Raw genomic sequence first — 26,477 nt, 5'->3', positions numbered from 1 at the left:
ACCCAGTCCCCACATAAAGCCAGATGCACATGGTGCATGCATCTGGCACTCCTTTGCAGTGGCTACAGGCCCTGGCACGCCCATTCTTCCTCCCTCTCATCTATTTGTCTCTCTCTCTCTGTTTCTCTGCTTGCAAATAAATAAATTTAATTTTCTTTAAACAAAGAGAGAGTCGGGTGTGGTGGCACACACCTTTAATGGAGAGAGGGAGAGACATATCAAATACTGGTCTAGTACCAAATAAGAATGGTCACAAATATCTTAAAATTTGTTAAAACATTCCTCTCTTTTCTGACAATGTATCTGTGTAAAGCCAGACTTTCTTCCTAATATGCAACTCAAATGACACGTAACTGCAGTTTGAGTACTGCAATAGATATGAGACTGAAGATGTTTGAGTGAATTTCCCAATATGTCAAGTAATGCCAATTATCATACTAAACATTTTAATTTTACGTGGCTTAGTGTTTAAGGTATTTTCCTGGAAACCTAAGGACCTAGGTTCAATTCTCCAGCACCCACATAACCACATGCACAAAGTGACACATGCGCCTGGAGTTTATTTGCAATGGGTGGAGGCCCTGGTATGCCCATTCTCCTTCTCACTCTATCTGCCTCTTTCTCTTTCTCAATTCAATAAATAAGTAAAAGTTTAAAAATAAATAAAAGTAGTCATTTTTTTCCGGATGTGGTGGCATATGCCTTTAATTCCTGCACTTGGGAGGCTGAGGTAGAAGGATTGCTGTGAGTTTGAGGCCACTCTGATACTACAAAGCAAATTCCAGGCCAGCCTGGGCTAGAGCAGGACCCTGACTGGAAAAAACAAGTAATCATTTTCAGTGAAAATATATTATGCTGATATAATTTGTTTTGTTATTTTGAAAGACAATTCTGTGCAATAAATGCCCAGGAATATAATTACTGGGTTCTATGATAATTTCATATTAAGTTGAAACTTTGTACGGACACAGCGTATGTTGGTATCATCACTCCCCTCCCCCCGCCCCACCCCACTCTCCTTAGTGGGGTTGCTGGTATTTACCATGTAGCTATAGGTTATGAGTTGTGAGACCAGCAGTCTGTTGATAATTTCATACTTTATTTTAAAATATTTTATTTGTTTATTTGCAAGGATAAAGAGAGAAGAAGCATATTTTATTTTATAATAAACTTCTAATATATTCTCAAGGGGATGAAGATGACTGATTAAATAAATTATAAATATTTTCCTAGTCAGTTTTAATTTCTAATAATATTTCAAATAATATCAAATACTATTTATATTCAACACTGATTTTATTAATAATAGTATTTTGGTTCACATGGCATAAAAGTCAGCCTCTTAAAGTATACAAATGCAAGAGTTTTAAGTATAGTATCAATGTAGAACATTTTTACCACTCTGAGAAAAAAATTATATCAATCAGCAGTCATTCCAATTTCCCCTTCTCCAGTTCCAAGAATTCACCAGTGTACTTTCTGTCCCTAAGAATTTGCCTAATCTGAACATATATAGAGAAAATTATATGGTGTTTCCTTTTTGTTTGACTTCTTTCATTTTGCGTATTTTATTTTTTGAATGTCTTTATGTATTTGAGAGGGGACAGAGAATGATAATGGACTTCTTGCTGCTGCAAACAAACTCCAAATGCATGTAGTACCTTGTGAGTCTTTACATGTATACTAGGAAACTGAACCCAGGCTGACAGGCTTTGCAAGCAAGTGCCTTTAACCAGTAAGCCATCTCCCTTGCCCTAGCATTCTATTTTCAAGAGTCATTCATGTTATAGTATCTATAAAGGCTTCTTCCATTTCACGGCCAAATAATATCCATTGCATGGTAAGCGGCTGGTTTTCATTGAGTGGTAGTTACATTGTATAGTCAGCACTGACAGTAAGTCAGCAAATACTCAACTACATAAATTGCTCTTTGGGAAACATAGGTTTAGGTTCCCATTTTCATCTGCCAGTTTTGTGGTTTTCTTGTTTTAATGTTTCCAAGTAGGGTCTTGCTCTAGCCCAAGCTGACCTGGAATTAGTCTCAGGCTGGCCTCGAACTCACAGCAATCCTCCTACCTCTGCCTCCTGAGTGCTAGGAATAAAGGCGTGTGCCACCACACCCAGCATGATTTTCTATCAAGTAACAGGTGTGAACCACTACCCCTGGAGGGTGCTCTGTTTAAAGACATCTCATTTACTCTTGTTATAGATTCACTAACATTGAACCTTGGGTCAACTGCAGTATCAGCCATATCTTACTGAAGCTTTCATTTGCCATCCTTTCCCTCCTTTTCTGTTGGTGATATTTGTGGATTTGTGTAGCATGTATGTATAGTGTAGACACATGTGTGTCCATATGTACACGCCCATGTGAACACGTGCAAAGGCCAGAAGAGAATATCAGAATACCAGCTGTCCTCCTCTGTCATTCCACGCTGTTTCCTTGAGACCAAGTCTCTCGCTGACCCCGAAGCTCATGGACCCAGAGGTACTGTTTCACCACCCCTCACGTTAGGTCTGGGGGTACAGGCATGTATGGCACACCTGGCTTTTTATGTGGGTGCAAGGGACCAAATTCAGGCCCTCATGCTTGGGAGGCAAGTGCTTCTATCCTGCTGAGCCTCCTCCCCAGTACACTCTTCCCTTCCTCCCTTCCTTCTTACCTTTCTCCTTTCCTTCCTTCCCTCCCTTCATTTCCCTCACCCCTTTTATTTATTTATTTATTTTGGTTTTTTGAGGTAAGGTTTCCCCCTGTAGCCCGAGCTGACCTGAAATTCACTATGTAGTCTCAGGGTGGCCTCGGATTTATGGCAATCCTCCTACCTCTGCCTCCCAAATGCTGGGATTAAAGGTGTACACCACCACGCGTGGCCATTCCCCTTTTTTCCTTCCTTTTCCCTTCCCCTCCTTCCCTCTTTCTCTTTCTCACTCTCCCTTGCTCTTTCTTTCTTTCTTTCTTTCTTTCCTCCTTCCTTTCTTCTTTTCTTTAAGTTTTTGACAGGACCTCACTGTGCAGCCAAGGCTAATTTCCAACCCATGAGTCTCTTGCCTTGGCCTTCTGAGTGTTGGGATTAGAGATATGTACCACCATGCCCAGTGAATTATACTTTGTTTTTTAAAAGAATATTTTTCCTGGGCTAGAGTGAGATACTACCCCGAAAAACAAAAACAAAAACAAAAGAATATTTTTATTTATTTACTTGAGAAAGAGAGAGAGAGCAAAAGCATGGACACTCTAGGGTTTCTTGCTGCTACAAATGAACTCCAGGCACATGAGCTACTTTGAGCATCTGGCTTTATGTGAGTACTGGGGAATTGAACTTGAGCCAGCAGGCTTTATAAGCAAGCACCCTTAACCACTGAGCCATCTCCCCTGCCCCTTCAGTGGTTAATCTAAACAAACAGAATCAACAACAAAAGCACGAAAATACTCAAAAAAAAAAAAAAAAAACAATCCCACCATAGCAGTGATGTACATAGACAGCTGGACAAGAGATCAGTGTGGCTTTCCGCTACCTCCACCTTACACGGGCCATATCTGGCGACTCGGTGAGTCCACAGTAATGGTGCACAGTAGTGAAGACTACGGCCCCGCATTTGCTCACCTCATCATGGGGACTGAGAACGAGATTCTGTCCACTCTGTGTTATTATATAAAAAAAAAAAAAGCTAGCCGGGCGTGGTGGCGCACACCTTTAATCCCAGCATTAGGGAGGCAGAAGGAGGAGGATCACCATGAGTTCAAGGCTACCCTGAGACTACATAGTGAATTCCAGGTCAGCCTGGGCTAGAGTGAGACCCTACTGCTCTGCTCCTGAGCAAATATTGGGAAGGGAATTACTGGCCCATGTGATAAGTGCGTTTTCGAAAGGGCCTGGCCATTTTGCATTCCCATGAGCAGTGTCTGAGGACTTCAGTCCTTCTGTTCCTCAACACTTGTTACCATCTATCTTTTTGAAAATGCCATCCTGTTGGATGACAGCTAATAATACTGAGCACTTTTGTTAGATTCTCATGGGCCATTTGGATAGCTCTTTCGAAGGAATTATTGTCCAAGTTCTTTACCCATTTTGAAATTGGGTGGTTTTTATGTTTGCCTACTCCCTCCCCACCCCCCCAACAACTCTCTCTCAATGTTTTGCTTTGGATTTTATTTCTAGGCAGGGTCTCACTCTTGTCCAGGTTTGGAATTCACTCTGTAGCCCAGGCTGGCCTTGAACTCATGGCAACCTTCCTACCTCAGCCTCCTAAGTTCTGGAATTAAAGGTGTACACCACTATAGCCGACTTGTTGCTGAGTTTTAAGAGATACTTTTATATTCTAAATACTAGATTTGAGCCTGGTGTTACAGACCTGTAATCCCAGGTACTTGGAAGACTGAGACAGGAGATTCAAAAGTTCAAGGCTAGCTTAGGCTGCAGAGTGAGTTCTTGACTAACCTGGATAATTTAGCCAGATCCTATCTCAAAACAAAAAGTAATAAAAGAGGGTTGGGGGCATAATTCAGTGATAGAACACTTGCTTAGTGTGTGTAAGGTCCTAGGCTCAATCTCCATCCAGTACCACCAAGAGAATAAGGAAGAGTTCAACGTTCCTGAAAGCCTTTGTGTGAGTAAGACAAAATTCACATTCTTTCTACAGTGACACCAACTGCACTTTTCTGAGAATTTTTTTTAATTTTTTTTTTAAATTTATTTGAGAGCGACAGACACAGAGAGAAAGACAGATAGAGGGAGAGAGAGAGAATGGGCACGCCAGGGCTTCCAGCCTCTGCAAACGAACTCCAGACGCGTGTGCCCCCTTGTGCATCTGGCTAACGTGGGACCTGGGGAACCGAGCCTCGAACCGGGGTCCTCAGGCTTCACAGGCAAGCGCTTAACCACTAAGCCATCTCTCCAGCCCTTTCCTGAGAATTTGATAACCTTGACTATTCAGGAAATGCCATTGAGATCAAAAAGATACAATGAACACATATCATCCAATTGTGGATGCAGTAAACCCACAGAGGTGGAGGAAAACCAGACACCCATAGGCCAATGTCCTTCACTACTGTAAGTGCTGAGTTCTGCAAGGAGACCTCAGGCTCAGAGCAGTCAGAGTGCCTTGCCCAGTTCTCGCTCAGCCCCCAGAAGTTCCTCTTCTAAGTGTATTAGTAGTCCAGGCTTTCCCAGTCAAATTCATTGTTTCCCAATCACAACAAATGACGATCAAGCCAGGCATGGCGGCACATGCCTTTAATCCCAGCACTTAGGAGGCTGAGATAGAAGGGTGACCATGAGTTCGAGGCCATCCTAAGAGTACATAGTAATTTCCAGATCAGCTTGGGCTAGAATGAGACTCTACCTCGAAAAACAAACAAAAAAAGAAAAAGAAAAAGGCGTGCTAGAGAAATAGCTTAGTGGCAAAAAAAAAAAAAAAAAAGTTTTAAGCCGAGTGTGGTGGCGCACGCCTTTAATCCCAGGTAGGAAGATCGCTGTGAGTTCAAGGCCATCCTGAGACTACATAATGAATTCCAGGTCAGTCTGAGCTAGAGTGAAACCCTACCTCAAAAAAAAAAAAAAAAAAAAAAAAAAAAGAGAGAGAGAGAGAAAAGAAATAGCTTAGTGGTTAAGGTGCTTTCTTGCAAAGCCTGAGGACCCAGGTTTGATTCCCCAGTACCCACATAAACAGGATGCAAAAGGCGGCACATGCATCTCGAGTTTGTTTGCAGTTCTGGAAGCCCTGGTGCACTCATTCTTTCTACCTGCCTCTTTCCCTCTCACTCTCTGAAATAAATAAATAATCTTGTGGGCTGGAAAGATGGCTTAGAAGTTAAAGTGTTTGCCTGTGAAGCCTAAGGACCCAGTTTGATTCCCCAGTACCCACATAAGTCAGATGCACAAGGTAATACATAAGGCCCTGGTGTGCCCATTCTCTCTCTCTCTCTCTATCTCGTTCTCTCTCGCTCGCTCTCTCTCTCTCTGCCTCCCCACTCTCTCCCTCTCTCTGCCAAATAAATAAATAACAATAATAATAATAATAAATATTTTAGGGCTGGAGGAAAGGCTTAGCTGTTAGGATGTTTGCCTGCAAAGCCAAAGGACCCAGGTTCAATTCCCCAGGACCCACGTTAGCCAGATGCACAAGGAGGCACAGGCTTCTGGAGTTCATTTGCAGTGGCTGGAAACCCTGGTGTGCCCATTCTCTCTGTCCATCTCTCTCTCTCTCTCTCTTTGTTAAATAAATAAAATAAATAAATAAAAATTATTTAAAAAAATAAATAAATAACCTTTTTATTTTAAAGTGATAATCAGATCGAGTATGGTGGTGCATGCCTTTAATCCCAGCACTCGGGAGGCAGAGGTAGGAGAATTGCTGTGAGTTCAAGGCCTCCCTGAGGATGATCAAGATCAGTTGAAGGGTAAAGCAGAATTAAAGGAAATGAAAGCTGTCTGTGATGAAGGGTCCTAAAAAACTGAGTGGCAATAGGCCAGCATTCTGGAATGGGATTTTTGTGAACTGAGGAGTTTGATTGATCCATTCCTATATGTAAATTAGGCATTAAGTTGGAATGTGCTGTTATGATTAAGTTTAAATGTATATAGAGACCTTGATTGGTGGGTCAGAGAGACTCAGAAAGAGCCTGCTGGGGCTGAGGAGTGCTACCAAAAATTCCCAGAAGGAGGAAAAACCAGGAAGAGAACAGATCACCCCAAAAGCCATCTTGCTGAATCTAGGTTCCAAATGGAGCTGCCTTCTAATCTCACCAGGGCAGAATGGTATTTATGTTTGTTTGTTTGTTTGAAAATAACTTGCTCCTAATCTCTCTTATGGGTATGATGCCTGACACTGGGGCAAAGGTAAGAGAAAGAAGGAGGATAGCTCAGGGTCACAGAGACAATGGCATCTTATTTTGATTGAGGTTGTCCCATCAAGTGTCTCACTGACAACCATCCTGTTCTCTAGGACTATGTAAGTTTAAAAAAAAAAATCAATAGGCCATACTAGTGTTTTTGAGGCAGGGTGGCCCTTGGTAGTCCAGGCCAGCCTCTACTTCACTTCAGTCTCCTGGGTGCAAAGACCACAGGCCTGTGCCACGACACCTAGCTCTTACGCAAATTTTTATTTCATAGTACATCTCACAAAATATGTGGCATGGCAGACTCTTTTGTTATTCTTGTTCAACATCCACTTGAATTTTTGAATTTTTTTAAATATCTTTTTCATTACAGAGTTCTTGGTGAGATTTTTATGTTAAATTGGGGAAGATTTTATTTTCATGGCATTTTCACCATGCAGGATTTGGGTTATGTTTCTCCACCTACTCAGGATATGTTTTATTTCCTATAATAAAATTTTAGTGCTTTCTTCAGACAGATTCTAGACATTTCTTATTAAATTTGCTCATGCTACTATTTTAAAACATTTTAAAAATATTATTTATTTATTTGCAAGCAGAGACAGAGAGAAAATATGGGTATAACCGGGCATGGTGGCACACACCTTTAATTCCAGCACTTTGGAAGTGTAGGTAGGAGGATCACTGTGAGTTCAAGGCCACCCTGAGACTACATAGTGAACTGCAGGTCAGCCTGGGCTAGAGTGAGACCCTACCAAAAAAAAAATAAAAATAAAAAAAAGAAAGAAAGAAAGAAAAGGAAAGGAAAGAAAAAGAAAATATGGGCATGACAGAGCTTCCAGCCACTGCAAACAAAGTCAAGGTGCATGCGCCATTGTTGTGCAACTGGTTTTGTGTGGGCACTGGGGAATCAAACCCTGGGTTGTTGGGCTTTGCAGTCAAGCACTTTAAACACTGAGCCAATTCTCCAACCCTTAAGCACTTTTAAAGTAATATAACTATTTTAAAGTAATATAACTATTACTAATATAAGGAGAATTTGTTGATTAAAAAAATTTATATTATGCCCAGTCATTCTGTCAAGTCTCTCATTGAATTCAATATTTTTAATTCAGTTATTTGGATTTCTCTTATTTTCAGATAATTATAATTTGCCTATTCTTTTTCAATATTTGGAATTGTCATTTACTTATGTTATTACATAATAAGAACCTTCCAGATAAGGCTGAATAATAATGGTGATATTTAACTGTTTATTTGGTTGTTGGGTTTTCAAAGTAGGGTCTCACTTTTTTGGGTTTTCTTTGTTGTTGTTTGTTTGTTTGTTTGTTTATCGAGGTAAGGTCTTACTCTAGGCCAGGCTGACCTGAAAGTCACTATGTAGTCTCAGAGTGACCTCAAACTCATAGTGATCCTCCTACCTCTGCCTCCCAAATACTGGGATTAAAGGTGTGCGCGACCACACCTGGGCTAACTGTTTTTGAAATCAGGAGTTTTACTCTTCAAAATTTTGCAGCCAATACAAATTTTATACAAACCATAAAAGTAAACTATCCTTTGGGGAATATAACAATAATTATATCCAGGGTATATAATAACAGTGCCCTGAGAGCAGAGTATGTCTGAGTCCCCATGGGCTAGAAATAGAGCTTTAGAAAATTTCTTAAATTCTAAAGGAAGAAGTGGGAGAGGACAGCCAGAAAAGATCTAATGTATCCAAAATGGCAGATTAAGAGTTCAAAGATTAGGAACAGCTGGGGAAAACAAGAGAGCAGAGATCAGCAAGCAGGGTTTTCTTGGGCAAAAGCCAGAAGCACCAGCTGGGAGGTGACTATGTCAAAACCGTTTCATGCAGAAGCCAAGGAGGGAAGTGAAGCCCTGATAGGAAGCAGTCTTGAGGGTTAATAGAAAGACTTGACAAGAAGCTTCCAGAGTTTTCTGAACTTTCAAAACTTAGCTGTCCTCCTCCTGGGGGGAAACAAAGTGCTCCCTGCCTGTACAGTGTTTGCCTAAGTTGGTGTGCAATGCTTGTTCCTTAAATGACTAGAAGACAGATAAGAGAAACAGGGTTTTCAGAGCCAAAGAAAAAGGGAAAAAGTCTAGTACTGAGACAAGAAACTTTGAACTTTTAAAATATTTTATTTGTTAGAGAGAGGGAGAGAGAGAGAGAGATAAAAGCACACAGAGAGAATGGGTGTGCCAGGGCCTCTAGCTACTGCAAACAAACTCCAGACGCATGTACCACCATGTCCCTCTGGCTTTACATGGGTCCTGGGGAACCGAACCTTGGTCCTTTGGCTTGGCAGGCAAATTCCTTAATCCCTAAGCCATCTCGCCAGCCCATTGAATATCTTTTGTAAATATCCATTTTATTGGACTGTATGCATGAGAAGACAACTTCAAATCACAAAGTTTGATGTTACATTACCTTTCCTTAAAAGGGTGATTGCAAGAACAGTATAGACAAGCTGTGCTACTTGGAACTTTGTAGAAATGATATCGTATGGTACCTACTTCATTTTTTTTTTTTATCCAGCCTCTTTGCTCAATACTATGTTGAGCAAATTTTTAGGATTCTTCCTTATTGTTTCATATAGCACTAGTTTGGTGGTTTCATGGCTGAATATGCTCTGTTGTACGAGAATACCACAATTTATTATACATTCTCTTTTTGTTTGGTTGGGGTTTTTTGTTTGTTTCATTTTGTTTTTAGTTTTAGTTTTTCAAGGTATGGTCTCACTCTAGCTCAGGCTGGCCTAGAATTCACTATGTAGTCTCAGGGTGGCCTTGAACTCACAGTGATCCTCCTACCTCTGCCTCCCAAGTGCTGGGATTAAAGGCATGCACCACCATGCTGGGCTCCATTCTCTTTTTTTTAATGTTTTATTTTTAATTATTTGAAAGGGGCAAATAGATAGAGAGAGAGAGAGAAGGCACACTAGTGCCTCGAGCCCCTCCAAACGAACTTCATACACACGTACTACCTTGTGCATCTGTCTTACATGAGCCCCGGGGAAAAAAAAAAAAAAAAAACAACCCTGGGTTCTTTGGCTTTGCAGACAAGCACTTTAACTGCTAAGCCATCACCCCAGCTCCTAGTGTCCATTGTCTAATTGGTGGGCATATAGGCCATTTCCAAGGCAGGATTGTTATGAATAGTGATGTTCACTTTTAAATTTTTTTTTCATTGACAATTACCATTGTAGTATATTGTATACAATAACCCATGGTAACTCCCTCCCTTGCCCCACTTTCCCCTTTGAAACTCAACATTCCATCATACTCCTTCCCCCTCTCAATGAGTCTCTCTTTTATTTTGATTTCATCATCTTTTCCTACTATTATAATGGTCTTGTGTAGGTAGTGTCAGGCACTGTGAAGTCATGAATATCTAGGGCATTTTGTGTCTGGAGGAGCACATTGTAAGGAGTCCTGCCCTTCCTTTGGCTCTTACATTCTTTCAGCCACCTCTTCCACAATGGACCCTGAGCCTTGGAAGGTGTGGTAGAGATATTTCAGTGCTGAGCACTCCTCTGTCACTTTTTCTCAGCACCATAGTGCCTTCTTAGTCATCCCAAGGTCACTGCCATCTGAAAAGAGAAGCTTCTCTAACCAAAAGTGAGAGTAGCATTAATATATGGGTCTGAACATTAAGAGAAGTGCTTACTGGGCAGTTTGGTGACCATAGTATATACATTTAACCAGACACCAGCAGATGTCACACACCTTGGGTTCATGACTACCCCTGTCACAGGTTTTCAGTATCAGGGATGTATTCCCTCCCATGGAGCAGGCCTCCAGTCCAATTAGAGGGCAGTTGGTTTCCCCCATAACAGGCATGCCACTACTGCACCTGTTGGCTCATTTGGCCTGGCTGGTCGAATTTAAGGCTTGCAGTGTCTACTGTTGAGTATCTCCATTGGTTGTTTCTCTGTCTCCTATTGAACTACATGTAGTATAACTTTTTCCAGATTTCTGTCAGCTGGTCTACATGAAGGAGGTTTTCAGCTCAGCTCCAGAAGGATTTCTCAATGACCTTGCAGCCTAAGTATGTGGAGTCTTCAACAATAGGCTCTTACCATCTATTCCTGGTGGGAAACCAAGAGCCTCGACAATGGCCTGTAATGTCTTGGGGGCCTCCGTGACCTCCCTAGATAATAACTCACTGAAAATTTTCTAGTAACAATCTATGGTTTATGGGTGTTTCATGGTCCAAAACAGTAGGTTTCCATAGGATTTAATTATATATCCTCTTAGACTCCAATTAACCCTTCCTCCAACTTTCCATTACTCAATCTCTTCCCGACCTCACTTGGGTCTTTACACCTGCATTAATCTGTTCTACTTACATAACTACAATACCATCCTATTACGTCTCCCCTCCCTTCCTATTCCCTTTACATCCCCTTTCTAGCTTACAGGCCTCTGCTACTGAGTTTTCTTCCTACTCACAAAGAAGTCCAATCATTTGTAGCTAGAATCCACATATGAGAGAGAACATATGACGTTTGGCTTTCTGGACCTGTGTTACCTCACTAAACATAATCCTTTCCAGACCCATCCATTTTCCTGAAAATTTCATAACTTAATTTTCTTTACCGCTGAGTAGAACTCCATTGTGTAAATGTGCCACATCTTCATTATACACTCATCAGTTGAGGGACATCTAGGCTGGTTCCACTTCCTAGCAATTGTGAGTAGAGTGACAATAAACATGGTTGAGCAAGTATCTCTAAGGTAGTGAGATGAGACCTTACAATATATGCCAAGGAGTGGCAGAGCTGGGTCATATGGTAAAACTATTTTTAGCTGTCTCAGGAACCTCCACATTGATTTCCACAATGGCTGGACCAGATTGCATTCCCACCAACAGTGTAAAAGGGTCCCTGTTTTTCCACATCCTTGCCAGCATTTATTGTCATTTGTTTTCTTGATGATAGCCATTCTAACAGGAGTGAGATGGAATCTCAAAGTACTTTTATTTTTTTTATCTTTGGGTTTTTTGTTTTTTTTTTTTTTTTTGAGGTAGGGTCTCACTCTAGCCCAGGCTGACCTGGAATTCACTATGGAATCTCAGGGTGGTCTTGCACTCACGGCAATCCTCCTACCTCTGCCTCCCCAGTGCTGGGATTAAAGGCATGCGCCACCATGCCCATCTTTCAAAGTACTTTTAATCTGCATTTCCCTGATGGCTAGGGATATAGAACATTTTTTTAGATATTTATATGTTCCCTGTATTTTTTTTTGAGAACTCTCTATTTAGTTTCATAGCCCATTTATTTATTTATTTATTTTTTAAATTTTTTTATTTATTTGAGAGTGACAGACACAGAGAGAAAGACAGATAGAGGGAGAGAGAGAATGGGCGCGCCAGGGCTTCCAGCCTCTGCAAACGAACTCCAGATGCATGCGCCCCCTTGTGCATCTGGCTAACGTGGGACCTGGGGAACCGAGCCTCGAACCGGGGTCCTTAGGCTTCACAGGCAAGCGCTTAACCGCTAAGCCATCTCTCCAGCCCTCATAGCCCATTTATTAATAGAGTTGTTTGATTTGTTACTTAGTTTTTTGAGTTCTTTGTATATTTTGGATATTAATCCTCTGTCAGATGTATAGCTGGCAAAGATTTTCTCCCATTCTGTAGGTTGCCTCTTTGCTGTATTCACAGTGTCCTTTGCTGTAAAAAAGCTTTGTAATTTCATGGGGTTCTAGTGGTTGATCTGTAGTTTTATTTCCTGAGTAATTGGGGTTATATTCAGAAAGTCTTTCCCAAGACCAACATGTTGAAGGGTTTCTCTTGCTTTTTGTTGTTGTTGTTGTTGTTGTTGTTGTTCAAGGTAGGGTCTCGCTCTAGTCCAGGCTGACCTGGAATTCACTGTGTAGTTTCAGGGTGGCCTCGAACTCACGGCAATCCACCTACCTCTGCCTCTCCAGTGCTGGGATTAAAGGCATGAGCCACCATGCCCAGCTTCCCTTGCTTTTTTCTCTAGCAGTTTCAGAGTTTTAGGTCTTTGATCCATTTGGACTTAATTCTTATGCCTGGAGAGAGACAAGGATCTATTTTCATTCTGCTACAGAAAGATATCCAGATTTTCCAGCACCATTTGCTGAAGAAGCTATCTTCTCTCCTGTGAGTATTTTTAGCATTTTTAATGACTATCAGTTGACTATAGCTATCCTGACTTATGCCTGGGTCCTCTATTCTATTCCAATGATCTACATGACTGTTTTTGTGCAAGTACCATGCTGTTTTTGTTACTATGGCTCTGTAATATAACCTTATTTTTGTTGCCCAAAATTGTTTTAGATATTCAAGGTTTTTGTGCTTCCACATAAATTTTAGAATTTTTTTTTTCTATTTCCGTAAAGAATGCCATTGGAATTTTGATGGGGATTGCATTGAATGTGTAGATTGCTTTTGGTAAGATTATCATTTTCACAATATTGATTCTTCTAATCCAGGAACAAGGGATGCCTTTCCATTTCCTAGTGTCTTCTACAATTTCTCACTTGAATGTTTTTTAGTTTTCATTGTACAAATCTTCCACTTTCTTGGTTAGGTATATTTCAAGGTACTTTATTTTTGTTGTTGTTGTTGTTGTTTGCATGTTTGTTTTTTGAGGTAGGGTCACGCTGTAGCCCAGGCTGACCTGGAATTCACTGTGTAGTCTCAGGCTGGCTTTGAACTCTGCCTCCCAAGTGCTGGGATTAATACTTTATTTCTTTTGATGCAATTTTGAATGGGAGGGATTCTCTGATTTTCTCTTCTGTGTGTTTGTTGTTAGCATGTAGGAAGCCTACTGATTCTGTGTGTTTATTTGTATCCTGCTACATACATTGCTTTAAATATGTATCAGCTCTAAAAGTTTACCAGTAGGGTCTTTAGGGTACTTTATATATAGACTCTCATATCATCTGCAAATAATAATTTAACCTCTTCCTTTCCAATCTGTATCCCTTTATGTGTGTCTCTTGCCTTATTGCTATGGCTAAGATATCCAGTACTATATTAAATAAAAGTGGGGACAGTGGACGCCCTTGCTTGTTCCTGATTTTAGTGCAAAAGGTTCAAGTTTTTCTCCATTTAGCATTACATTGGCTGTAGGTTTGTCATAAATGGCCTTTATTATGTTGAGATATGTTCCTTCTATTCCCAGTTTCTGTAGGACTTTTCTGCATCTAATGAGGTGATCATATAATTTTTATCCTTCAGTCTATTTATATAATGTATTACATTTATTAATTTTCATAGGTTGCACCATCCTTGCATCTCTGAGATAAAGCATACTTGGTCAGGGTGAATGATCTTTCTGATGTATTCTTGTATTACATTCACTAATATTTTGTTGAAAATTTTTGCATCTATTTTCATGAAGGAGATTGGTCTGTAATTTTCCTTTTTTGTTCTATTTTGTCTGGTTTTAGTACTAGGGAGATGCTGGCTTCATAGAAGGAATTTGGTAGTATTCTTTTTTATTTTATGGAAAAGGTTGAGAAGCATTGGTATTAGTTCTTCCATGAAGGTCTGGTAAAATTCACCAGTGAACCCATCTGGGCCTGGACTGGTTTTAGTTGGAAGATTTTTGATAACTGCTTGGATCTTGATACTTGTTATATGTCCTTTTAGGTGGTTAATCTCATCTTGATTTAATATTGGTAGGTCATATAAATCAAGGAAATCATCCATTTCTTTCAGATCTTCAAACTTAGTGGAGTATATGCTCTTATAGTATGACCCTATGATTTTTTTCTGTTTGCTTGTTTTTCAGATTTTCAAGGTACAGTCTCACTCTAGCCCAGGCTGACCTGGAATTCACTATGCACTTTCACAGTGGCCTCAAACTCATGGTGATCCTCCTACCTCTGCCTCCCAAGTGCTGGGATTAAAGGCATGTGCCACCATGCCCAGCTGATTTTTTGAATTTCTCTGGTATCTGTTGTGATGGGGACTTTTTCATCTCTAATTTTATTAATTTGTGTCTCTTCTCTCTTTCTTTTGGTCATATTCACTAAAGGTTTATTAATCTTGTTTATCCTTTCAAAGAACTGACTCTGTTTCATTGATTATTTTTTGGATTTGTTTTGTTTTGTTTTTTTCTATTTCATTACTTTATGCCCTAATCTTTATTATTTCTTCACATCTACTGATTTTGGGTTGCTTTGTCTTCTTTTTCCAAGGCTTTAAGGCTAAGAGATGGTGTATTAGTCAGGGTTCTCTAGAGGAACAGAATTACTAGAATGAATTATTTTATAAAGGGAATTTATTGGATTAGCTTACAGTAGTCCAATAGCAGTTGCAGGCCTGAGAATCACCGAACCTGGTAGCTGCTCAGTCCACGTGGCCAGATGCCTCAGCAGTCCCGACCCGGCACTGCAGATGGTGCCGGAAAGCCTGGAGGCTTCCTGAGGAGCCGCTGGGTTTCAATCCACGTGCGTCTTCAGTTGATGTTGGTCTTTAGTCCGTACTGGTCTTCAATCCACGCTAGAAGGTAGGGAGCAGCTCCGGCAGCCAAGTGGAAGGAAGGAAGGAAAAAGGGAACTATTCTACCCAGAACTTCCTTATATCAAGTCCCTCTCTGAGCCGGGCCGCCCACTCTGGGGGAAGGGCTCACCCTGGGAGAAAGACCTCCTCCTTTAGTTGATCCTTCCTAGAAGCAGCCTATGGATTACTAACAGATCAAGTTGACAACACCTTAACTATCACAGATGGTTTAGCAGTTAAGGCATTTGCCTGCAAATCCAAAAGATCCTGGTTTAATTCTCCAGGACCCACATAAGCCAGATGCACAAGAGGGCACAGGCATCTGAAGTTCATTTGCAGTGGCTGGAGGTCCTGGCATGCCCATTCTCTCCCTCTCTCTTTCTCTGCCAAATAAATAAATAAAATATATTTCTTTTAAAAAAGAAAAAAATAAATCATATGGAAACCTACTTTTTTGGACAATGGATCACTCAGAAAACATAGATTGTTACTAGAAAATTTTCAGTACCAGGGATGGGATACCTTCCAGTGAGTTGTTGGCCAGGGAGGTCCCTGATAGCCCAAAACATTACAGGCCATTGCAAAGGCCCTTGGTTTCCCACCAGGAATAAATGGTAAGACCCTATTGCTGAAGACTCCACATACTTAGGCTGCAAGGCCACTGAGACATCCTGCTGGAACTGAGCTGAAAACCTCCTCCATGTAGACCAGCTGACAGAAAGCTGAAAGAAGCCATTCTGTATGCAGTTCAATGGGAGAGAGAGAAATCACCAGTGAAGATACTCAACAGTAGATACCGCAAGCCTTATATTTTGCCAGCCAGACCAAATGAGCCAACGGGTGCAATAGTGGCATGTCTGTCATGGTGCCCTCTAATTGTACTGGAGACTCGCTCCATGGGAGGGAATACATCCCTGATACTGATACTGAAAACCTAAAACAGGGCTAGTCATGATCCCTAGGGGTGTAATGTCTACTGCTGTCTGGCTAAAGGTATATACTATGCTCATCAAACTGCCCAGTAAAACACATCTCTTAATGTTCATATCTACATACTAATGCTACTCTCACTTTTGGTAGAGAACCTTCTCTTTTTAGATGGTAATGACCTTAGGATGATTCAGAAGGTATCATGGTGCTGGGAAGAAGTGACAGGAGTGCTCAGCACTGCAATATCTCTATCACACCTTCCAAGGCTCAGGTTCTACTGTGGAAGAGGTAGCAAAAAGAATGTAAAAACCAAAGGAAGGGTAGGACTCCTTACAATATGCTCCTCCAAACACAAATTTCCCTGGATATCCATGACCTCACAGTGCCTGATACCACCTACACAGGACCATCATAATAGGAGGAAAAGATCATGACATCAGAATAAGAGACTGATTGAGAGGAGGAGGAGATGTGATGGAGAATGGAGTTTCAAAGGGAAAAGTGGGGGGAGGGAGGGCATTACCATGGGATATTGTTTATAATCATGGCAGCTATTAATTAAAAAAAATTAATAAAATTTTAAAAAGATTTAGTGTGATAAAATATACCTAGCATCACATTTATTTGTTTAGGCACCTTTTTAAAATATTTTATTTATTTGAGGGTGGGGCATATAGAGAGGGAGTGGGTATGCCAAGGCCTTAGCCACTGACCTTGTGCATGGACAAACCTTTGGCTTTGCTGGCAAGCACCTTAACTGCTAAGCTATCACTCCAGCCCAGTTTAGGGACTTTTTTGTTTGTTTGTTTGCTTGTTTCAAGGTAGGGTCTTTCTCTAGCCCAAGCTAAACTAGAATTCACTATGTAGTATCAGGGTGGTCTCTAACTCACAGCAATCCTCCTACCTTTGCCTCCCAAGTGCTGGGATTAAAGGCATGTGCCACCAGGCCTAGCTAGTTTAGCTGCTTTTATTTACATTCGCATTATGTGGCCATCATATAATATGCATAGAACATAGTAATCATCTCAAACAGGAACTCTAGACCCATGAAGCAATGACTGTGCCTTCCCACCTTGCTGATCTCTGTGTGCAGAAACCTGGTGATTCTGGATACCTCACATGAGGGGACTCACAATATTTGCCCCTTGGTCTAGCTTATTTCACTTGGCCTATTTTTCAAAGTTCATCCCTCTAATGGCTTATTAATATTTCATTGTGTTCATACACCACATTTTTGTTTATCCATTCATCTGTTTATGGGCATTTGGGCTATTTCCAACTTTTAGCTATTGTGAGTAATGCTACTTTGGACAACTGTTGAAGTGCCTATTTTCAGTTTTGACACATTGCTTTTGTCACTTCACAAATGTTGGCATCTTTTCAAGTCAGTGCAGATAGAGTTAACTTGTTCTTTCAGCTAATTGTTTTGTATTCTATGACAGCATTCTCTGGAAGGAAGTGGCATCTTCCTTGAACTTGAGACCATACCATGCAAATGCAACTTTTATCAGAGAAGAATTGGTGGAAACATAAAGTAACATATATTTCTACGTCAACACATTCTCTTCATTAAATTTATTTATTTATTTATTACTGTTTTGGTTTTTTCAAGATGAGGTCTTACTCTAGTCCAGACTGACCTAGAACTGAATCTGTGCTCCCAGGCTGGCCTTGAACTCACAGCAGTCCTCCAACCTCTGCCTCCTGAGTGCTGGGATTAAAGGTATACACCACCATACCCAGCTGGTTTAGTTTTTTATTTTATTTATTTATTTATTTAGTTAGTTAGTTAGTTAGTTAGTTAGTTAGTTAGTTAGTTTTGTTTTGTTTTTCAAGGGAAGGTCTTGCTCAAGCCCAGGCTGACCTGGAATTCACTATGTAGTCTCAGACTGATCTTGAACTCACAGCGAACCTCCTACCCCGACCTCCCAAGTGCTGGGATCAAAGGCATGGACCACCAGGCCCAGCTTGTTTACATTTTTGAGATATTTAAAATGTAGCTTACAAGCATTAATTGGGTCAACTAAATGACCCACTACTAGCTAAGTATCATCAACTCATATTGCTACTCTCGTTTGTTATTGTGTTTACAATTGCAATGATGCCTAGTCCAAGGGTAACACCGAAGAATCATGGCAAACTTAAAAAGCTTGTATCATTTCAGACCAAATGACATTATTGTAGTTACCTTATTATTGCTGGAACAGAGCACCCAAAAAAGCAGTTGATGGAAGGAAAGTTTTTTATTTTGGCTTACAGTATCTAGAGGAGGCTGCATGATGGCTGGGGAAAGCATGGCATGAGCACAGACTGGACATCACCTCTGCCAGGACAGGTTAAAAACAGTGAGGATGAGACAACTAACACTGGTAAGCTAGGGGCTAACAAGTCTCAAATCCTATCCTCCAGTGTGGTGGTTTGATTCAGGCGTCCCCCATAAACTTAGACATTCTGAATGCTAGCTTCCCAGCTGATGGAGATTGGGGAATTAACACCTCCTGGAGGCAGTGCATTGTTGGGGGCGGGCTTATGGGTGTTATAGCAGCTCCTCCTTGCTAGTGTTTGGCACACTCTCCTGTTGCTACTGTCCACTTGATGTTGGCCAGGAGGTGAGGTCCACCCTCTGCTCAGGCCATCGTTTTCCCTGCCATCATGGAGCTTCCCCTCGAGCCAGTGAGCCAATATAAACCCTTTTTTCCCCCCACAAGCTGCTCTTGGTCAAGTGTTTTCTGGCCGCACTGTGAACCTGACTGAAACAGCCAGCAACACACCTCCTCCAGTAAGGCTCCACCTCCCAAACTACCACTAGCTGGGGACCAAGGTCTCAGAACACAATAGTTTAAAGGAGACATCTGATTCAAACCACCATAGGCATCATGTTTGCACTGGGATGAATGTTTTTAAATAAATGGAATAGGGAAAAGTGGTAACAGAGCTGAATCAAAGCTAATCAGAAAGCCTATATAAAGGGAAAATCAGTAATGTCCACATAGGACCATTGAACAATTTTAGGACTACAGCAATGGTCTACACAGTTCCTTTAGGTGTTAGTAATTTTTTAAAGTAATTATTTATTTATTTAAGAAAGTGGGGGAGAGAGAGAAAGAGAGATGTACAATGAACTCCAGAGCATGTGCCACGTTAAGCCTCTGGCTTTACATGGGTACTGGGGAATAAAACCCAATCTGGTAGGCTTTGCAAGCAGGCACCTTTAATTACCTCCCCAGCCTAGTTTTAAAAATTGTTAAGGCATTTGCTCGCTTCGGCAGCACATATACTAAAATTGGAACGATACAGAGAAGATTAGCATGGCCCCTGTGCAAGGATGACACGCAAATTCATGAAGCGTTCCATATTTTAAAAAATAAAATAAAAATTGTTAAGGCAGTTCACTAGGCTCTCTTTATCTGCTTAGATTCTCTCTGTCTCTCTTTTACTATATGACATTGGATAGCTTCCATAATTACAGACAATAAATCATAATTTCCTCCCACTTCCACCTCCCCCCTCACAAATCCACCCTCCATCCTATCCCCTCCCACTCACAATTAGTCTCTATTTTATTTTATTTTTGGTTTTTTGAGGTAGGGTCTCACTGTAGCCCAGGCTGACCTGGAATTCACTATGTAGTCTCAGGATGGCTTAGAACTCACAGCAATCCACCTACCTCTGCCTCCTGATGGTTGGGATTAAAGGTGGGTGCCACCACGCCCAGCTCTTTTTCACTTTGATGTCATCATCTTTTCCTCCTATTATAAGGATATTATGAAGGTAGTGCCAGCCACTGTGAGGTCATGGATATCCAGGCTTTTTTAGTCTGGAAGATTGCACTGTAAGCAGTCCTACCCTTCCTTTGGCTCTTACATTCTTTCTACCAATTCTTCCACAATGGACCCTGAGCCTTGGAGGGTGTGATAGAGATGTCTCAGTACAAACACTCCACTGTCACCTCTTCTCAGCACTATGGTAACTTCCGAGTCACCCTAGTGGTCACTGCTATCTGAAAAGAGAAGCTTCTATAACTAAAAGTCACACTATCATTAATATATGGGTATAAATATTAAGAAAACCAATTACACAAAAGTTTGGTAGGCATTATATATATATACAATATATATACATTCAGCCAGACAACAGTAGGTATCATTATTGCCCTAGTGCTCATCACCTCCCCAGCCATAAGCTTTTGACTAGGTTTTCAGTGCCAGGCATGTATTTTTTCCAGTGGAGTGGGTGTCCAGTCCAATTAGAGAGCAGTCAATTTCCCAATAACAGACATGCCACTATTATATTAGTGGGCATATTTGACCTGGCTGGCTAATCTTAAGGCTGGCAATGTACACTGCTGTTTATCACCAATGATGACTTCTCTCTCCCATAGGGCTGCATGCAGTGTAGCTTTTTCCAACTTTTTGTCACCTAGTCCACAGGAAGGAGGTTTGCAGCTCAGCTCCTGCTTGATTTCTCTATGACCTCAGCCCAAGTGTGTGGAGTCTTCAGCAAAAAGGTCTTGCCATCTAGTTCTGGTGGCAAACCAAGAGCCTTGTCAATGGCCTATAATGTTTTGGGATATCAGGGATCTCCTGGCCAACAACTCACTGGAAGGTATGCCATCCCTGGCACTGAAATTTTTCTAGTAACAATCTATGGCTTCTGGGTGGGGCAGGGGTGCCATTACCCCAGAGTAGTTTTCCATATGGCTTATTTAGCAACTTTTTGTTTGTTTGTGTATTATATTAAAAAGGGAATTTGTTGGATTAGTGTACAGTAGTACAGGAGCAGTTACAGGACCAAGAATCAAGGAACCCAGTAGCTGCTCAGTCCACGTGGCTGGATGCCCCAGCAGTCCCAATCCAGCATTGAAGGCCTGGAGGCATCCTAAGGAACCACTAGTTTTTAATCCACATGAGTCTTCAGTCCACACTGGAAGACAGCAAACAGCTCCAGCTGCCAAGTGGAAGGAAGTTTTCACCCAGAGCTTCCTTATATCAAGTTCTCATCTGTGGAGGGCCACCAGCTCTGGGGGAAGGACTTCCTGAGGAAATCCTTCCAGGAAGCAACCTCAGAAACCTCAGGGGATTTCTAAACAGATCAAATTGTTTGTTGATTTTATCTTTATTTATTTATTTGAGAGAGAATGGGGCACAACAGGGCCTCTAGCTACTGAAAATGAATTCCAGATGTGTGTGCCACATTGTGCATCTGGCTTACATGGGTCCTGGGAATTGAACTTGGATACGTTGGCTTTGTAGGTGAGTGCCCTAAGCCCTAAGTGATCTCTCCATCCTTGTTTGTTTGTTTCTGAGTTAGGGTCTCACTCTAGCCCAGGCTGACCTGGAATTCACTATGTAGCCTCAGCGGGGCCTCTTAACTCACCTACTTCTCCTACTTCTACTTCCTGAGTGCTAGGACTAAAGGCAAGTACCACCATTCCTTCCTGGCTTAGCAACTTTTTTTTCAGTGTAATTTTTAAAAGTTTTAGGCTTAATCCCTGCATGGTTTAAAACCATAAACATAAGGAGTTTGTGCTAATTTTATTATGTTGATACATTTTAATGTCATATCTTTTGAAAACTTACTTAAATCATTTTTTAATCTTTTTTAAAAATTTTTTGTTTATCTTTATTTATTAGAAAGCGATGGACAGAGAGAGAGACAGAGGCAGATAGAGAGAGAGACAGAATGGGCACGCCAGGGCCTCTGGCCACTGCAAACAAACTCCGGACATGTGCGCTCCCTTGTGCATCTGGCTAACGTGGGTCCTGGAGCCTTGAACTGGGGTCCTTAGGCTTCACAGGCAAGCACTTAACTGCGAAGCCATCTCTCCAGCCCATTCTTTTTTTTTTTTTTTTTTGAGGTAGGATCTCATTCTAAACCAGGCTGACCTGGAATTCATTATGTAGTCTCAGAGTGGCCTTTAACTCATGGTGATCCTCCTACCTCTGCCTTCCAAGTGCTGGGATTAAAGGCATGTGCCACCATACCAGGCTTTAAAAAGAAGTCTCTATTTCTTACTGAAGAGCTCTAAGCATTGTTAAAGTAAAAAAAAAAAACAAAAAACAACCAAGTCAATGTAGAATTTCAGGCCAGGGTTTTCATGATAGAAAAAATGTTAGCACTGATATCCCAAGAAGCCTTGGGTTAGAGAGCATCGGCCTCAGAACTTGAGTGTGAATTCATATAGAAATGTTCATCCATGGCCAAGTCCAGAATGAGGGATTCATAGAAATGGTCACACCAAGAAAATGGGGCCTCAGCATGAGTCTGGGCTTGCTTCCTGGCTTGGCTCTCCAAAAAGCAGACCTCGGGTACATTTTCTCTAGGGATTGGTAATAAAGCCAAGTTTGCTTGTTTGCTATAAAGATTGCATTTGACATACTTAAAGCATCTGGGACATCTTAGGGGGATTCAGTGACAACCACTGATGTTATAGGGACATTTGAGCTGGAGATTCTTGGCATGGTCCATGAGTTTTATGTCATGCTTAATCCTTTTGCACATTTGGGGTAATATTCTGAGTAGGGTAACCCAGTATTGCACATATAATCCCGGTAGTTTTTGGAAGACAACTATAGGATGTAAAACTATAAGCAAAACAAAATTCAAACTCTCCTATAAAATGTTTCTGTAGCTATTTCAATCTTCCACATTGAAAGTGTTTGTGAAAGCGTCCAGTTAACTTTTATTTTATTTATTCATTTTGGTTTGGTTTTTTGAGGTGGGGTCTTACTGTAGCCCAGGCTGACTTGGAATTCAGTATGTAGTCTCAGGGTGGCCTTAAACTCATGGTGATCCTCCTACCTCTGCCTCCCAAGTGCTGGGATTAAAGGCATAAGGCACCATGCCTGGCTTTTTTGATACACATATATTCTTTTTTTATTGGCAACTTTTATACTTACAGACAACAAACCATGATATTTTCCTTCCCTACTTTTACCTTCATAACTCTGCTCTCCATAGTATCCCCTCCCTCTCTCCACTAGTCTCTTTTTAATTTGTTGTCATCATCTTTGTCTCCTATTATGAAGGTCTTGTGTAGGTATTGCTAGGCACTGCGAGGTCTTGGATGTCGAGGCCAATTTCTGTCTGGACAGTTGTATGTAAGGAGTGGTGCGCTTCCTTTTGCTTTTACATTCTTTCTGCCACCTCTTCCACAATGGACTCTGCCCCAAAAGGCAAGTTAATGCTGAGAAGGGACAGAGGAGTGTCCAGCACTGAAACATCTTGCACTCTCCAGTTCACTTTTTAAATTTTGTTTTGAGGTAGGGTCTCATAGTAGCCCAGGCTGACCTGGAATTCACTATGTAGTATCAGGGTGGTCTCAAACTCACAGTGACTCTCTATACTACTATTTCAACTATACTGTTGCAGTCAGGTTCACATTGCAGGCAAAAATCACCTAAGAGCAGCTTTTTGGGGAAAAAAAAAAAAAGGTTTATCTTGGCTTCCAGATTCTAGGGGAAGCTCCATGATGGCAGGGGAAAATGATGGCATGAGCAGAGGGTGGACATAACCCCCTGGCCAACACAAGGTAGACAATAGCAACAGAAGAGTGTGCCAAACGCTGGCAAGGGGAAATTGGCTATAATACCCATAAACCCGCCCCCAATAATACACTTCCTCCAAAAGATGTTAGTTCCCAAATCGCCATTAGCTGGGAACCTAGCATTCAGAACACCTAAGTTTATGAGAGACACCTGAATCAAACCACCATATTCCACCCTCTGGCCCTCATAAACTGATAACAATTCATGATGTAAAACTCAGTAAATTCAGTCCAACTTTAAAAGTCCCCATAGTTTTTATCAGTCCTAAAGATGTTCAAACATCCCCATAACCCAAGGTCTTTTTTTTCCCCCCACAGGAATAAGGTTACTTTATTTTTTAATGCTTAGGTGTTTCTTGAATATTATCAAATCTCTACGACAGAAACACTGAACAAAAGTAAGAGTAAAAACATTAAAGAAAAACTAACTTAGAGAGAGAGAGAGAGAGCGCGCATAGCAAAGTGGTTAAAACACAATCTCTGGGCCAAACAACTCTACAATTTACTAGCTGTGGCCACTGGATAGGTGCCACAACATCTCAGTTTCTCTTTCTCCATAATAGTGTTTGTCTCATAGAATTAAGTACATAATCCAAGTCTTATAACTGAGCTATAATACCCAAAAAATAATGATAATGGCACAGAATACACATTCATACTGCAAATGATGGCATTGAACATAGCAAAGAAATATTCAATCCATACAAGATTTAAACAGGTAATACATCAAACTCTGTAGCTCCAAGTCCAACAACCCTAGCCAGTGACAAATCTCCAAGTCTGATCATTCTAACCAGCAACATAGCTCTGGAGTTCCAATCCCACCTCTCCAGCTGGGCTACTCACAGTCCTAGAAAACTTCTTCCAGGGCCGACAGCAATCCTTGGCAGTCATCTCATGGTCCCAACATCTCCACTGGGTGTCCACTGCAACTCACAATTCATCTTCCCAGCTCCATTGGGTCTCCACGGAGGCATCCAGAAAACCTACTTCACACTGCCCATGGCCATTTCCAAAACACAAGACCATGTTGCTAATTCAATGACCCTCTCTATCCTGCATTTCTTATACCCCATAATACCAGGTGCAGTGCCAGTTTGTTAATCCAGGGGTGATAAAGCAAACTTTAAAGAACAGGATACTCCTTGAGCACTCAGGCCTCTTCAAAAGGCTGCATTCTTTCTGTGGTTCTAGTGCAGGTTAGCTGGCCCAATCTCAAAGGTTGTAATCTCTCATATAATTGCAGTTGAAGGGGCAGAAATTTCAGCCCAAAGATTTCATTTCTGTGCTATATTCCTCTGCTCACAGTAGTCCATTTCTATGCAATAAAACTCTGCACAAATTCTCAGGACACGGGCATAACAGCAAGCCTCTCCCACAAACTGTTTCTGGCCCAGTCTAGGCAAAGTTCTTTCTCACCCTCATAAGCCAAACCTCACAGTCCATAGTTCTTACTGCATTCAGGTCTTCAACTCTGAGCAGAATAGTCCATCAAGCTGTACTTACAGCACTGCAAGGTGTCTCTTAGGCCAAGATTTCAAATCCTTCCACATTCCTCTTGAAAATCAACTCTGCCTCTCGAGTGCTTGGATTAAAGAGGTATACCAGCATGTCCAGCTTTAAATTTATTATTTTTGTTATTGCTGGTTTTGGTTTTTCAAGGTAGAGTCTCTTCTAGCCCAGCCAGACCTGGAATTCATTATGTAATCTCAGGGTAGCCTCAAACTCAAGGCAATCCTGCCTTTTCCTCCTGAGTGCTGGGATTTGCTTACTTTGAGAGAGAGGAAGCAAAAAGAGGCAGAGAGAGAGAGGGAATAGGCATGCCAGATCCTTCAGTCACTGTGAATGGATTCCAGGTACACGGACCCCCTTGTGCACATGTGCAACACTGCACACTTGCATTACTGCATCTGGCTTACATGGGACCTGTAGATTTGAACATGAATTCTTAGGCTTCACAAACACAGACAAGCACCTTAACCACTAAGCCATCTCTCCAGCCCTAAATTTATTTTTGATGATCCTTATACAAATATATAATTTATTTTTATCATAATCCCCTCCTGTTACCTTTTTTGTTTGTTTGTTTTGTCTTTTAAGGATTTCACTCTAGCCCAGGCTGACCTGGAATTCACTATGTAGTTTCAGGGTGGCCTCAAACTCACAGAGATCCTCTTACCTCTGCCTCCCAAGTTCTGGGATTAAAGGCGTGTGCCACCACCCCTGGCTCTCTACCTTTTCTTGTTCCCACTTCTGATACCCCTCTCAATTTAACCCCTTCTTCCCAACTAGTCCCTCTTCTACTTTGATGCCTTTTTTTTATGTATGTATGTCTGAGAGAAAGAGAAGGAGAGAGAGAGATCCACTGGGCTTAAGTTAGGGATGGTGGTTGGCTATAGGAGGGTGAGTGGGAGTTATTAACCAGAGTACATGCAACCAATGGCTATACCATTGCAGAAAATGTCTCTTATTGCCCCAGAAACTGCCAATCACTCCTCAGGAAAGGATGGGGACCTCCTCCAGTATCTAGGACACAATGTTGATAAGGTTCATATCATATAGTCTTGTGCAGGTACTGACAGTTGCTATGAGGCCATAAATACCATGGCCTCCAGGTCACTTTTTTTGTGGGAGGGGACGCTGAGGTAGGGTTTCACTCTAGCCCAGGCTGACCTGGAATGCAC

At 41.4% G+C, this 26,477-nt stretch overlaps 1 non-coding gene across 1 annotated transcript; it reads left to right on the top strand.

Moving 5' to 3' along the window:
* Positions 1-19,500: 19,500 nt before the first annotated feature.
* On the top strand, positions 19,501-19,607 carry LOC123453375. Its single transcript, XR_006632768.1, has one exon. It is a non-coding gene; the product is annotated as a U6 spliceosomal RNA (small nuclear RNA).
* Positions 19,608-26,477: the final 6,870 nt, after the last annotated feature.

Source organism: Jaculus jaculus, chromosome 11 (genome assembly GCF_020740685.1).
Source record: "Jaculus jaculus isolate mJacJac1 chromosome 11, mJacJac1.mat.Y.cur, whole genome shotgun sequence".
NCBI classification, from domain to species: Eukaryota; Metazoa; Chordata; class Mammalia; order Rodentia; family Dipodidae; genus Jaculus; species Jaculus jaculus.
This window is presented reverse-complemented; position numbering and strand designations above follow the sequence as displayed.